Source organism: Cyprinodon tularosa, unplaced genomic scaffold (genome assembly GCF_016077235.1).
Source record: "Cyprinodon tularosa strain WSP-4 unplaced genomic scaffold, ASM1607723v1 ctg228, whole genome shotgun sequence".
NCBI classification, from domain to species: Eukaryota; Metazoa; Chordata; class Actinopteri; order Cyprinodontiformes; family Cyprinodontidae; genus Cyprinodon; species Cyprinodon tularosa.
In genome coordinates, this window is record NW_024038851.1 from 2,070,722 (window position 1) to 2,086,110 (window position 15,389).

Below are 15,389 nucleotides of genomic sequence, written 5' to 3' on the forward strand. Positions count from 1 at the left end.
TAACAAACATCTAATATTGTAAGGTATAACCATAAAGCTCCTTCAACAACTTCCATGCCTAAAATGAAAGCTGAAACTGTGTTTAGAAAAAAGAAAAAACTCATTAACACATTTGTTCTTTAATTTAGCTTTAAAAGGAGCATTTGATTTAGTGCCAACATATATCTGATTTGTTATTGATATTCTGTTAAGGCTGGTAAGGATACACTTGTTAGATTGGGAGTAAAATCAAGGGAGATGGTGTCCGCATCATTTTCCGCTGTCACCACTTGTAAGTTTGAGACATTAGAGGCGATGTTGGTTGAAAGACTTTAAAGTCTTTACCTAATGTGCTTTGAAATATTATTCTTAATCTCTGACCTCTGCTGTCAGTCTTAAAGGTAAGGATTTCTGCATATAAAAATGCACAATCCTACTCAGTTTTCCTTTTTTTTTATTCCTCTGCCCTCAGCCGTTCTACTCCTCCTCTCAGCCCCTTCAATGTATTGCAGATTTCTCATTTAGAATAATGAGACACACATCTACACTCACCCTTTCAACAAACATGATCTAAATCTCCTCTTTGTAGTTTCAAATCATCTTCCTCACAGGGCTTATGCTACTCTTTTTCAGTGCTGCCAATTTAGAGCCAAATTGTCTGTTTTGTGTCCTGCACTGTGTTGGTAGGAATGTTAATTATTGGGTTGGAAAAGAAAATAAATTGTCACATACATCCAGACTTAAATTACATGGTCATACACTCTTTTCCATACTAACAGTAATTTCTCTGCTTCATTCTTTATGAACTCATAGAGTGAAATTACTGAAATATCTCTCTATTTTTTAAATCTGTATTCATATATGGGCTGCGCTCAAGGTGTTATTGGAGTGCATTTTAATGCATGATCTTTTAGAGCTGTTGGTACCAGATTTACAACTTATGGACCCCTTAAATGTGTCTAAAGTTTCAAAATATCAACTTTACCCATCTCTGAGAGGTGAATAGCTTTGAAATCAACCCTTTCAGTCAGTGAATACATTCTGTGCAAGCTTTACCAGGTCGCAGCCAAAAAGGTATTTACTGTTGAAGGTTTTGCTGAGTGAGGAAGATGAGCTGTATTCTGGATTTGTGAGGCATTTAAAATAAGGATAGAGGAGGAACAAAGAAAAAAGGCTGTTAGAAGCCCAAACAGCTTTTTTTCTTCCACATATAAATTCACGTCTTTATTTCTTTCAGGCAGCAGGAGAGCGAGAGAGAACATCATGAGTCGCAAACTAGAGGAAGAATTATCACAGTTTCATGCATTTGAGACATCTACCTCTTTCTAAGATGGAGGATGATGGGTTCAGAAATAAATGTCCAACTTCTTGATGGGACATTTAATTTCACTCCATTTAAAACTTTTAACATAGATTGGCTTTATCAGAACCTAAATCGGCATGCAATATATGCTGGCACTGACAGTTCCTGTCACTAATAATAAAAAACAGCTTAAATTCAAAATCAGTGTTTAAATATTTTCTCATAATCACATTACTTTCACCGGTGATAAAAGGTGTGACTTATACCACAGATCAATAGGTTAATAAATTCCACTTATTATTTATTCAGTCAGCATTTAATTCAGCTGGTGCAAAAAATATTTAAAGAGACATTACAGAGTTTTTGAACGATACTGCCAAATGTGGCAAAAACACAGAACTGCAGTTCTATTCTGCATTTTCTAGTAGCTCGGGCTAATACTTAACAAGATTTTTTTTATTTTATTTTTTTTTTTTTTACTTTTTCACCTTACCTGGATTTGCTATTGGTGTCTCAGCTGGACCACGGCACTTTTAAGAAGTTTTCCAGTAGTCAACTATGCTTAACATTTGCTCCTCCTGAAAGTTCAAACCCCACTTGTGTAAATTATCCCCCTACATTTGTCATCATTTCTGCAGCCTTAATGACATTCCAATGTCCCTGCTGTAGATCCTGGTGGTCTGGATCAGCAAGTCAATGTCATGCTCTTTTTTGGCATATAGCTCGATCTCATCCATGTACAGGAGGTGGCGGATAGTGGGCGAAATTTTTAGACAGTATCTATAGCCAGCCTTGTTGATTTTGTGGCTTAGGGGGTTTAGGCCTCTGCAGAGCAGCAGAAGCGCCAGATCATTTCCGTAAATTCCACATTCAATGAAGATTTGAGCAGTTGCCTGGACATTGACCTCCACAGCCCCATGAAGTTTGCAATAAAGCCTCATAGAGTGTTGTTGATCTTCTACATCTTCAGGCATGCCAGTATCCATGTGTGTGGCACTGAGTCACCGGCTTTTTTGTAATCTAACCAGACAGTGAACCGATTTGTTTGTCTGAAATTGCCCTCTTGGGTGACTGTTCTGCCAACTAGCAGCTGGTGTTTGGCTCCTCTGGTGTTTTTACCAATTTCTTTATGTGCCTCTGTCATATTTTGATCAATGTACCAACATTAAACCAACCAATTACACACACAAACATAGTTATATATTTAGACATATTACTCCTTAAATACGCATATTTAAGTAGAATGAATACTTCACAAAAAGCCAAAGGAGGAGAAAACAGAAAGGCTTTTCTAAAAATTTGTATATATACAATGAAAAATCCAACTGAGATCATAAAACCCATAGATAATGCTGTTCTACACCAAAAGTTATAAAAATAAATTGAAGCCAGACCAACTTCAGGGTTTCAGCTAAATGTAAATGACTGTGTGGCAACATTAATGAACTAAAAAAATATAATAAAAAATTGTTAAGTACAAATATAGCATGCTTTATATTTGCACACTTTTTATAGTCATAATCAGAAATAATTTAAATATCATAAAATGTAAAAATCGACTTTATTAAAAAGACAACAACACTGCCAGCAGCAGTCAGACTTACCCCATTGCCTTAATTTAGAAAAAGCGACTTCATTTAGGCCATAAATCAAAGATAAATGAATGCAAATGGGTATATATAAACAAACAATCACAAGGCTGACATAAAAAAGAGAAACTGCAGCCTCCAAAATGAGCTCATAATGGATTTTACAATACAAAAAATAATCTGATTATCTTTATAACTCTATAGTGACTGCTATAAGCTCATATAATGAAAATTGATCAACTTATCCAGCAAACGTAGTTCATAAAAACATATTAAAATGGGATGATTAAACTCGGGTTACGTTTGTAATCTGCGCTCCTCCTGCCCCTTGTCATTTCAGCTGTTTGTCATCATTACAAGCTAATTGAAGCATATTAGCCAGGAGTGCCCTCAGGGCCAATCTCACAATGTCAAAGTAAATTTTATCTAATCAAACAGGGCAGTTGGAAAATGACAGTCACCCATGCAGATCTTTATTTACTACTTATATGTGTACAGCTACATCTATGTGCATAAAGAATGTGAGGTGTTTAAAGCCTTAATGGAACCTCTCCCTTTTCTGTTTTTTATCTGTTCACAAATGGATTATGCATGCTGATACATACAATGTCTAGATTGGTCATCTATTGGATACCTACTCTGCTTAGTAAACCATATGGCCTCCTTTTTCCTCCTCAGATTCAAAAGAGGGGGAGGATGCATACGTGTGTCTGTGAGAGTGCAACTCTATGCACATGTGCATGAAGGGCATAAAGGACACAGCAGTTTCCCAATGGAGGGATTTATCGGAAAAGAGCCTCTCATGAGTTGGCTTGATCTCACCCCTTCATTATTTGGGGGCAAGCTGTGCAGGCCTGTGTGTTTGATTTTTTTTTCTGGATTTGGGGATTTGTAGGTTTTTCATAAGGCTGTTTTCCCATCAATGTCTAAAAGCGCTAATCTGACTGGAAGCTTGGTCCAGCTTTCAGCTCAAGAGGAGACCCACCAGCAAGGTCCAGACACCTGTCTGCTGAGAATGCTTATCTGTGTGAAGGTGACAGAGGAGAGAGATAGAGACCGCTTTTTGAACACTCTGCTTGGGCAACAGCTGAAGTGCCTTATTGTTGTCCTCTTTATGTTAGTCAGCACAACTCAGGGACTTGTGCTGCGTTTGGCACATTGTCACAACCATTGTCTAAAAGGCAAGGGGATGTCACTCATTGTCTTTGTATGCTTTGGTATTCACTCTTAAAGCTCAGTACGGAAACAAAGAGATACGTGGACACAACATCTGGAGATTTTATACCCTTTGCATCTTTTCACTTAATAATTTGTCCAACTCTAGGGGAGTGGTTACAGCAAAGACCACAATTTTTCAACAACACATATGCAAAAGTAGAAAACACTAACACTAACATTTAAAGCCTCTTTGTGTAATACAAGAATAAAAGTTATTTATTTCTATATTTCTATATCATACATTGTACCCTCACCAGTAGGAGCTCTTACTCTTCCACCATGTTTTTTTTGGAGCTGTTTGTGTAGTTACAAATTTTCATGAGTCCAAGTTGCAGAACATCTGGTAGTGCTGAGTGGGTGGGTCCTAAAAAAATGTCATTTTGCAACACAGACCAGGCTTTAAAGAGTATATTTAGGTATTTATTTTATTTCCTCTCACGATAACAGATATTCTGTAATAAAAAGATATAACATGAAGGTTAACCTTATCTTTTCACTTAGTCTGACTGATCCTGGATGCTTAAATGTTCCTGTTTCCTAAATCAAAAAAAATCCCAGTATTAAGATAGAATAACAAGAAACTCTTGACGGCAATAGAAAAACACTCCTATAAGCCATCTGTCTTTTTTTTCTTAGTCACTCATGGGAAAATGGTGAGCCTATTAAGAAAAGATGCCACTTATCAATAGGTGGGGGCTTTCCATCAGTCTTCAAAAAGCAGCTTAAGCAGATGGACCCTCATAATTGAATATTAAACCCCTGATGAGTGCCGAGATTAAATTTTGGATCTCGACTGGAAGCTTTAAGTGTTGTTGCCACTGTAAGAAGAAAGGCGTGACTGACAGAGCCAAGTACCCTACCTACCTGCAGTCTGTCATATTATTTAAATAATAAAAAAAGTGTTTCTGCACAAATTCCTGCAGTAGTAAATGCCAGAAGAAATGACCTACAGCATCAAAAATGATTAAAAAAAAACAATTAGAAAGGAAGTACTCAGCACCCAAATAAATAAGGAAAAATTAATAACTACAATATTTGATGAGCTTAACATAAATAGATCTTTAAAAACTAAAATATTTTATAAGCCACTTTTCATCTGACTTGGACTTGGACACACTGACCTTATTGTTGAGGATATAAAAGAGAATATTTCCCTGTCAAGAAGGCATAATAGGTGTAAGATGATGCTACCAGAAATCAATCACTCACTCAATCAATCAATTTATCCATCCATCTATCCCCTCCCTCCTTGTCTGGGTCGCGGTGGTTGCCTATCTCCGGCAGTCTATGGGCAAGAGGCGAGGTCCACCCTCGACAGGTTGCCAGTCTGTCACAGGGCAACACAGAGACACACACAGACACACAACCATGCACACACACACTCACACATAACGACAATATAGGAAAGCCAATAAAGCAAACAGTCATGTTTTTTGGACTGTGGGAGGAAGCCGGAGTACCCAGAGAGAACCCACGCATGCACGGGCAGAACATGCAAACTCCATGCAGAAAGATCATGGGTCAGTAATCAAACCCACAACATTCCTGCCCATGGCATCACCGTGCAGCCCGCTACTGGACAAGCAACAAGAAGAACTGTCCCCCCTGAAAATGCAAAACATGCCTGAAAACAAATATACTGTTTTGCCTCACCTCCATTAGATAATTGTGAACATGGATGAATGTTGAACATCGGTTAAAAAGAAGCAGGACAGCTTTTGAGACTCTGGGCTGATATGTCTTTGTGACCAACTAAGAAAGGCAGGAGCTGCATGAAACATCCTAAGACCCCCTGTGAAGCTTGCTATAAAAACCCTGTTCACTTTGTCACCTAGACCAAGAGAAGGCCACGTCAGGGAGGACCACCTAAACAGAGGACTGAAACCAGACCCCACCAGAGGAATAAAGCAGGTTCTTCTACGAGGGCACCAAAGAGAGCACAACAATGCTAGGCCACAGCTTTGACCCTTTTAGAAAGAATTAGAAAGCTCATTTCAGCTGCTTGCAAGGGTACATCTTGTTTGTTGTGATCATGATCCAGATTTCATTACCATAGGTGAGCATAAGAACAAAGACTGACTGGTAAATTGAGAGCTTTATAATTTTTAATATCAAGAGTTTTTATTACATGTTTATAGATTTCTTAGGACAGAAAAATATTTTATCAATTGTTCTAAATTTGGCTTAAGTTCCTCATTATTCAGGTCCTCATTACACCTTCTCCCAGATAAACTTTGGTTCTCAAACATAAAATCCATGCTACAATTTGATCCCATTGCATCGTTCTATTGATAGTGGCTTTCAACCACTTTCAATTATCTTTTCCTATGTGTAAAAAGTAGTGACTAGTTAAGTTGAGTTTTACTAGCTTAGTTAAGAGTTTTTAACTAAAATAAGTTTGACCTGGAGTTGTTTATTAATAAGTTCCTATATTTTATAAGCTGGCCTAAATGTGTGTATTCATTAAATATGTCTGTAAAGTTAATTGTTTGACCGTGACTTGAGAATATATACATTTTCATTTATATAAGCTCGATGTCTTTGTAAACACCTTTTTTACTTGAGAGGTCAAATTTCTTTGGTAAATATTTAATTACTGAAGATTGAACTTCAACACTTAGAAGTCATAAATATGTCTCCTGAGGAAATTAGGGCTGCAACTAATGATTATTTTACAAATCGATCAATCTGTTGATTGATTTTTTTAATTAATCAATGATAGCAAAAGTTTCCTTAAAGAAGACTTTTTGCTAAATTAAACCGGATAAAACAAAAACTTTTCCTTTTTAAGGAGTTCTGGGTAGAGCATATTGACAGAAGAAAATTATTTTTATCTTCAATACAAAATATTAACAATTTCACAGCAGTTGCTGTTCAAGGTAGTTTGCTCTATCAGCTAAAGGCATGATTAGAGACTGTATACTCCAGTTAACAATTAATCGATTACTAAATGAATTGATGATTATTTCAATAGTCAATTAATCCGATTAATTGTTTCAGCCCTAAAGGAAATTGAAATATGATAAAGTTGTAAGGAAGGTCAAAGCTTTACAGAAGATAAGAAACCTGTTTACATTCTAATTGCTGTATCCTTAAATGCAAAGTATAAGCCAAAGTGAGATTGTATAATCTGGTGTTTTTTTTCTACTTAATCAAATTAACTTTATTTTTTTTTCGATACCACTACTACTTTGGATTTTTTTAACACTGAAATCATTGTAGGACCAAAAATACAGCAGCATTTTTTATATAATTGTGTCATTTGGCTAACATTTTTTACAAAATATTAATGCAATTGAATGTATGATAACTGTGACTGACTAATGTTTATTTCAGTATTTTTAATAGCTTAGTTTTTCAGAATCAACACTGACCTGCTGACAGGGTGGTGCATACCTACCTTTTAATAAAATTAAATACTAAAAGCCAAGACGCCATCTAAGATGTGATAGTCTGTAACATTTAAAATCTGTGCTTCCAACAGTCTTTCACTGCACTTCCAATAAAACCAACAATGCATCATCTATTCAGGATTTAGTTTATTAAATAGTTCTACAAGTCTTAGCTCTATGTAAACTTTATACTTGTCAACAGTTTGACAAATAGGTTATTAGAAACTGCTACTTGGATTAGAAATCGTAGAGAAACTGAGAGCTTGTGACTATATGTGGGAGTACTGTTATAAAGAAAAAAAATCAATAACTTAATATACTGTAAGTTATGAATGTTTTTGTTGTTTTTTATGTTTTCACGGAGGAGGTTAAAGCTCTATCCTGAAGTTAGAAGAACATGTCAGGTCTCCTACTGCTCAGGGACTCTGTGTGAAGTCATGGCCAAGAAGTGGAAAATCTTATTTGGAAACTAGTTTTAGTCCCAAGTGAAAAAAGCTCCTTGTGGGGTGTCTGTTTTGCGTCATTGATTCAAGGGGAAAAAACATCAGAATTGCACACAGACTCTCTAGGTAAAGATGTGTTTAATAATGTGTAATAGGGCTAAAAACATTATTGGACTTAAAGAGCTTTAAAGGAGCAGAGTCATTTTATTTGACATTTTCTCAATTTATATGCCACTAACTCTCACTCGACATAGAACATTTTTTTTTTTTTTGAAAGGTTACCAGGTTACGAAGTCCAGGTAGCTTAATATTTATTTCTGTGTTTTATGCTTTGTTTTTTCTCAGTTTGTTAGCTAAAGCAGCTCTTGTGTCGATCTAAAATAACAATGGAGGTTCAAGCGTATGCTTGTAGTGAGTAAACAAGAGAGCAGCCTGCTACAGATAAGCCAGTTCACCTCCCAGCAGATTGTAGAGAATAGTCCGAGGTCCTGTGTGAAAAAATGCAAAAAAAATGTTTGATTCAAAGAGGAATAAGACTTGAACAGTACTTTGAAAACAACATACATTTTGCTATGGAGGCTTTAAGATGCGGCTGCTAAATTGAGGGACCGTTGGTAAATGTCCTTAACATATATTTATTTATTCAATTTCCCTCTGGGATTAATAAAGTGTTTTTGAATTGAATTGTATAAAGCCCAGACCACAACAAACATGATTTTGCAACTGATCTAACAGAAAATTGTGTCGTTAGAGATGATGGTGCTAAGTGAAAGACCCAGCATTTTAGCGGAAATTTCATGCATCTGACAGGAAGAGAGACGTGGTTTTAAAGTATCCGCTTAGGGGAAATAGACCAACAAAATAAAATCTCAATAGCATCAGAAAACAGTCCGGTTTGCCCCAGTTGGAATCACAAAAAACGTATTTAGCTATGAGGCAGACTGGGACATACAAACATATCAATAATAAAACATATGAAATAAACTGAATGCATTACCTATGATATGAGTTCAATAAGATAGATCAAGTAAAATAGCCTCATTGAGCCTAAAAAACAAAACAACAATACAGAGCACAAACACCATCTTTCTCCCCTCTTTTTAAAAAAAAAACTTCAATAACTTCACAGAGTACTATCATTAAACCTACCACTGCATCATCCAATACTTATATAAACCATCTAACAGCCTTTGTTGCTCCCTTTTCTTTAAACATAATACATACTATATGTGAATGTATTACAATGTGCATTCCCTTCTGGTTTAAGAGCATGCTACGACACCATACACACTTCATTCAGTGTAAAAAAAAAAAAGATCACTTTGGAGATTAAAAATTCGGAGCTTAAAAGCAAGGCAATTCTTAGTCTCTAGAGTCTAAGTACAGACAGACCAATAACTAAAGTACCATTTAATTTAAAAACACAACTCTAATGCACTCTAATGAAATAATCAAAAACAGAAAATAACAAAACAGAATAAATTTATTGTTTTAATGCATAAACGGAAATGTAATTACTGAGTTAATTTATCTCTGGATGAACACAAAGTAAACTTCCGTAGTTATACCAGTTTTGCACTTTTAACACCCCCTGAAATTTTTTTAACCTCTCAAATGAACTGATAATACAAACAACAGCCTAAAAGATGGCGCAATGACATGAAAATTCACAATCTTGTTTTAAAAAATTGCACTAAAAAGGAAATAGAGAAAACATTGTCTTCATTATGATACTTGAATTCTTATTTGCCTAAATAGAGGAACTATGAAACAGAAACAGTCATGTGCAACTTTTCATTTGAATCTTTATCAATGGCTTAGACTATGCCTTTAATTTATTTTCACAAAAATCCCTTCGTAACTTTTCAAATTATCCCATACACAAATAGACAAACAAACACACACAAACTTGACTAAAAACAAGGCCTCCTTGGCAGAGGTAATTGCTTTACAGGTTTAGCAAACAGCAGCGATTATTGCTCCCATAAAATTGAAGTTCTATTAATTGTGTCACAGAAGCTTGTTAACACGGATGTCTCTTTGGTATAAAGTTTCAGAATCTTATTTATTTTGAATGATTTTAAACCTTCTAAAGTAGAATTCATTTGTTTTTAAGAGAATTTGAGGATGTCCATTTATTGCCTCATAATTATGGGGAAAATACTTTAACACATTGGCTCTGAATACTGAATCAATTATTTTGATACCAAAAAAATACTAGTAATATAATTGGTTGAGATGGTAGTTATTATTCTCAACACAAAATCTATTAACCTAAAGCAAGGGAAGGGGTCATAATAAGATGATCAGACTAAAAGTAGGTTTGCATAATGTTGGAATTTCCATTTTACCTATATATGCTAATGATTTCAAACTCAATCTGGCTGCCAAAGATCTGACAAAGATAGATGCATAGATTTTTTTGTACACTCCATCTCCATCAAACCCCTCCCTGTATTTGGATATACATTGCTACCATTAATGTAATGCACCAGTGGTAGGCCTATATTAGAAACAGAGAGCGTTAAAGCTACAGCTACAATCTGCAAGACAAATAACCTCAGAGTGATCCAAAGAAAATATGTTTTTGAAATGGCATTCTTGCTATATTGAAAATAATTTACAAACAGATCATTTTAAAGCCTTATTGTGCTTCAGCTATATATATATATATATATATATATATATATATATATATATATATATATATATATATATATATATATATATATATATATATATATATATATATATATATATCATGCAGCCGTAAATAAAAAAAGAGTAAGTGAAAAGGCTGTGGAAAAGCAATCTGGCAGTCTTATAAAGCACAACTGCAAGAAGTCATATGATAAAAATAATGTTTCAATATGGGTTTCATTTCAAATATTTTTGACAGATTAATAACTCTCTCCAGACCAGAGATTTTCTTAAAGCAAAATAGAAAAAAACAAACTGAAGCGCTAGACATGTTTTGTTCAGTCAGGGATTTAACTTCTTTTGGTTAGACTTTAGAGTGTCTTTTAGGATTACTGCCATCTCTAGTGAAGATGTGTACATAAGCTTTGAAATAAACTGTTGTTATGGAGACTTTGTGCATTTCTCTAAGAATGAGCTTTAAAGATTCACTTCCTTTACCAGCCTAACCATTTTGCTGATTGGGCAAAGTAACAAGTCGGAGTCTGATTCTTGTCAAGTCTTGTTTGTCATAGTTTCAGCTGTTATCTAATTATTATTTAATACCTGTCAAATTAGATTTATATGGTTGATTTTATTACTTATCAAACAATCTTCCAAGAATATCAGACAGCTTGTTATTATAAAGTTTTCATTTTAATCCATAATTACAAACATTTTACACTGCATTTTAGCACAGTAAGTTTGGTATTGTTCTGTAAAAGTTGTTTACACGAACCAAACAGTCCCTATTGTAAATTAGAAACTGTGCATTTAGTAAACCTAGCTGCACAAATAAAGGTTTAATAATAATCCATTGTACTATAAATGAGAAAATGAAGAGGACTGGTTATTTTCTTGGAGTTATTTCCTCCTTTATGGAGATCTACTAACATGTTTATGTGCTAAAAGATTTTGGCTTGTTTGTCACATGGTCAAAACATCCCATTTTTCTATCTGATTCTATATCGGTTAAATAATATGGATATTTCATTTTATGCTTTCTACATGTTTAGTTAAACAAATAACCAGGCAAACTACCAACAAATGCTTCAGTCATTGCAGTTGCAGCAACCCCCCTGTCCGGCACTCTTTCACAACTATAATCATCCAGGCAAGTACAGTAGACACAGATAACCCGTCCTTCCCGCAGAAAAGGCACTGCTTCTGTCATCTTTATAATGTCTTAATTATCATCATCTGAGGCTGCAATGGGGGAGAGTGAGACAGAAAGAGGAAAAGGCCTGGAGAGAAATGAGAAAGCTGGCAGCACCCTGTAGATGCTTGATGAATGAGGGTGTCAGCTGTATTCACCCAACTAGCAGCCTCATCTCCGAGAGTGTCAGGCCCCATGCACTGAGACCTGTCTTATTAACTACTTTGATCAGGCAGTAACAAGGAAGCCAGAGAGAGTGGGCCAATACATCTTTATTATAAGAAGGTGGAACAGCAGTTCATTAAATGTAGCTTTATGTCCCACCACTGATCAGCAGGAGGCAGAACATTGCATTCTGAATTGGGGCCTGGGTTTGTGTAACTGTTTTTTTATACATGAGTTTATTCTAACCAATTATTGGGTCTCTTGTTATCAAAGAAATAGAAAAAAGAATTCTTTAGGCATCCCTCGTTCTTCATGTCTGTATTGTTCAGGTCTAAGTAATGCATAATACAGAACTGACATTTTACACGCTGCTCTTATGGAGCCAAACCCTGTACTGGTTTCTAGTGTCACGAGCAGTACAGCCTAAACAAAAAAAAACAAAAAACAATTTTCTGTAAAATGATGAAAAATCTACTATGATCTTGCCAGACCCATGCATCGTTAAATAAATACTATAATGTTTTTCTGCTTGCCTGAAATACATGCAGCATTTTTCCAAGACTTATTTGCATCTATACTGACTTTCAACATTCCTTTATCTTATGGCTGATAGATGTCCGGGATTAAATTAAGGCTGCAATTCAGCTTAAGTGTTTTCCTTATAGTAGACATGGGGTGGTTATCAAGAAAGAATTCCTGAAACTTTCAATTTTCAGTCTAAAGATAGTGCAGCACTGATCCTCCTCATCTGTTCCTGGGAAATAATAGACAGCTGGCTAAAAGGTTGTTACCCTCATTTGTAATCATGTGAGACAGTTTCAGCTGTTTGCAAATATGTCAAGTCTGGAAAACCATTGGTGGTGTGGAGATTACTAAACTCACAAGCATGATTTTATAAAAATGTATGTGTGGTATAGCAGAATGAACATTCTGCTTAAATACCATAAAACTGATGGTTTTACTCAAGGTTATTTATTAGTCTGACAATAGCTATTACAAACATCAATATTCAGGGATTCATTAGAACTTGCTATCTGACAACGTTTTTACAGTATTACTGAAAAACAACAATTCAAGTGTTTTTGGCATTAACTTAATCATATTTAGTTACTTTAACACAGTTGTTTCCTGTTAGCAGGGTTGCAAAAGCATTTGCATAATTTTTTTCACTGGGATTCATCCCAGTTCCCCCAAAATATACTAAAATGCAAGTAAGCTTTATTTGCAGGTTTCAAAGTTGGAGACCTGAAAACATTTTACCTCCATACATCCATGCTACATCTTTTTTCTTTTTTTTCCAAATAAACTTTTCAGATCAAATCAATCAAATCCCTCAACTTAGAAAAAATTAAATTTGCTTAAATTTATGACGTCATTTCAAAATAACAATATGAACTAACTTGGCTGCACCATCATCAAAGCTTCTGTACAAAGATAGTCGCTTAAAGTTATTTCACAGAGAAAAAAGAATAGAAGTAACCAGAGTTTTCTGAAACTACCTCATGCATAACTCACCCCTATTCCTGTGCAATGCACTTAAAAGCTGACTGAAATAAGATTTCTACAACTTTTAACTTGAGTTTTAAATTTCGAAATTGATGTCCCAGTTGGAAAATACTTTCAGTCATTATTTGAAAACTACAGAGATGCAGGTGATATAAAACCCAGATATTAAGATACAATCATAGGAGTCTAACCATTAGTATATATTGATTTGACTAATCAGAGAATATTTTTGGAAATACTAAATATAATTAATTCATTTTGCAGATGTTTGTATAGTTTGAGAAACAGCCATAAAAAGTATCTTCTTGATGTAACATTTATACATTAAATTAATCTAATGCAAGAGTTCATCTGCTCTCCAACACTCACTGTTATGTTTCCAAACGCACCATCAAAAGCTTCAGGCTGGCAGCGTTTGCACAGCTCCAATCAATTGATTATCCTGTCTGTGTCCCTCTCTGCATGCTTCCAGGAGAATAAAGCAGAGGAAAGAAACGCATCCTACCTCCAGCCGCTGTGACAGTCCTGGGAATCGATTTGAAAAAGAGGAAGAAGCTCTGCGTGGAGATCACAGTTCATCGAGTGAGAAGTTTCAACGAAGCAGTGACTGAGGGATCCCTGTAGCAGCGGGTGAGGAGACACTGTGGAGATTATTATTATTATTATGACTACACCCCCAAACAAAACTGATCCTTCCGCCGTCGGACTGTCAACGCTTCCCTAGGATGTTGCTGCTCTCCAACTCAGCTGTGCGCAACGGCGCGCGCGCACACCCACGGTCCCCAAACCCAACGTTCCCTGGAGGACACGTGACCAACCCACAGGGGGACAGGAATAGCTTGCATTCCCCTCCAAGGCAGCAGCTGGGATCGGTTTCAGCGCTGCTCCTGTGGCCGCGCTGCAAACCCGAGCTGTGCCTAGCCATGCTCCCTCTCCACCTACCGCCTCCATCCGCCCTCTCACCTCCGTGGTCTCATGTTGACTCTGACTTGGTCTTTTGTTCCCTTTCAAAATGTTTAGGTTCTGTACTGGAAACTATGCAGCTAAATTGGTCAAATTGCTGACAGCCTCAGATTTCTTGTTGGTATTTTATATATATATATAAAAAAGCCCTTCTAAAATTATATTAACAACTGCTTATGATTGGTTTTATGCTGTTTAATTCCATATTAGTTCAGATTTTAATTTCAGCAACACAGTTTGTCAACACACAATTCAACTGACAGAAAATGTTTGGATATGAATAATGCTTGCCTTCACTATAGGTAGCAACAAGGCAATAATTTCTTGTTGGTATGTTTTGTTCTAAATAGGCTGTAAATGTTTATCTAATTCTTTTTTTTTTAAATCAGTGTATTTCTCTTAAACTAATATAAAATAAATCAAACAAAAATAAATTAGTGGAAATAGGCACAAAATTTGTTGGCAGTTATAAGAAGTTTGATTTTTGTAAGGCTGGTAAAGATTTCATCAATGAAATCCAATTCCAGAATGATATTAACAATTTTTAATTGGGTTTTGCATTCTTTCTCTTTAGCATCTTTTGGCCGCCTTGTTCTATCTTTTTATTTTTAAGTTCAGTGCAGATAGGTAAAAAAAAAACGAATTTCAAATACGATATGAGAGCATTGTAAGCAGACTAGGTCTTCTTTAAAAGAGTAAATTAAAGCATGTATAACTCAATTAGTGTTTAAAACTACATTCAGAGTTCAGAATGATGTTACATTGCATCTTTTCCACATCATATATTTCAAGAATGTGTTGATACCGATTTCTGATTCAAAAGCCTTTTATTGCAACAGGTTTATTTTATTATATACATTATGTTTTATACTTATTTCTCAAATATTCTCTACAAGTTTTTTTTCTGTAAAGTACCTTTCTCAAGACAAGTGTATCAAATCACTCAGAAGAGATGGGTTAAAAGTTTTGCTTTAAAGTAAACCTAACTGATTACATAAA

The 15,389-nt window shown here is 35.4% G+C and overlaps 1 protein-coding gene across 2 annotated transcripts in view; it reads right to left on the reverse strand.

Annotated features, from left to right (window-relative positions):
- Positions 1–14,273, reverse strand: part of mid2 (midline 2) — a 220,059-nt gene extending 205,786 nt beyond the window's left edge. For both annotated transcript variants that reach the window (XM_038286577.1, XM_038286574.1), the window contains exon 1: positions 13,933–14,273. The gene's annotated coding sequence lies outside the window, so the exon portion shown is untranslated. The remainder of the gene's footprint in view (positions 1–13,932) is intronic.
- Positions 14,274–15,389: the final 1,116 nt, after the last annotated feature.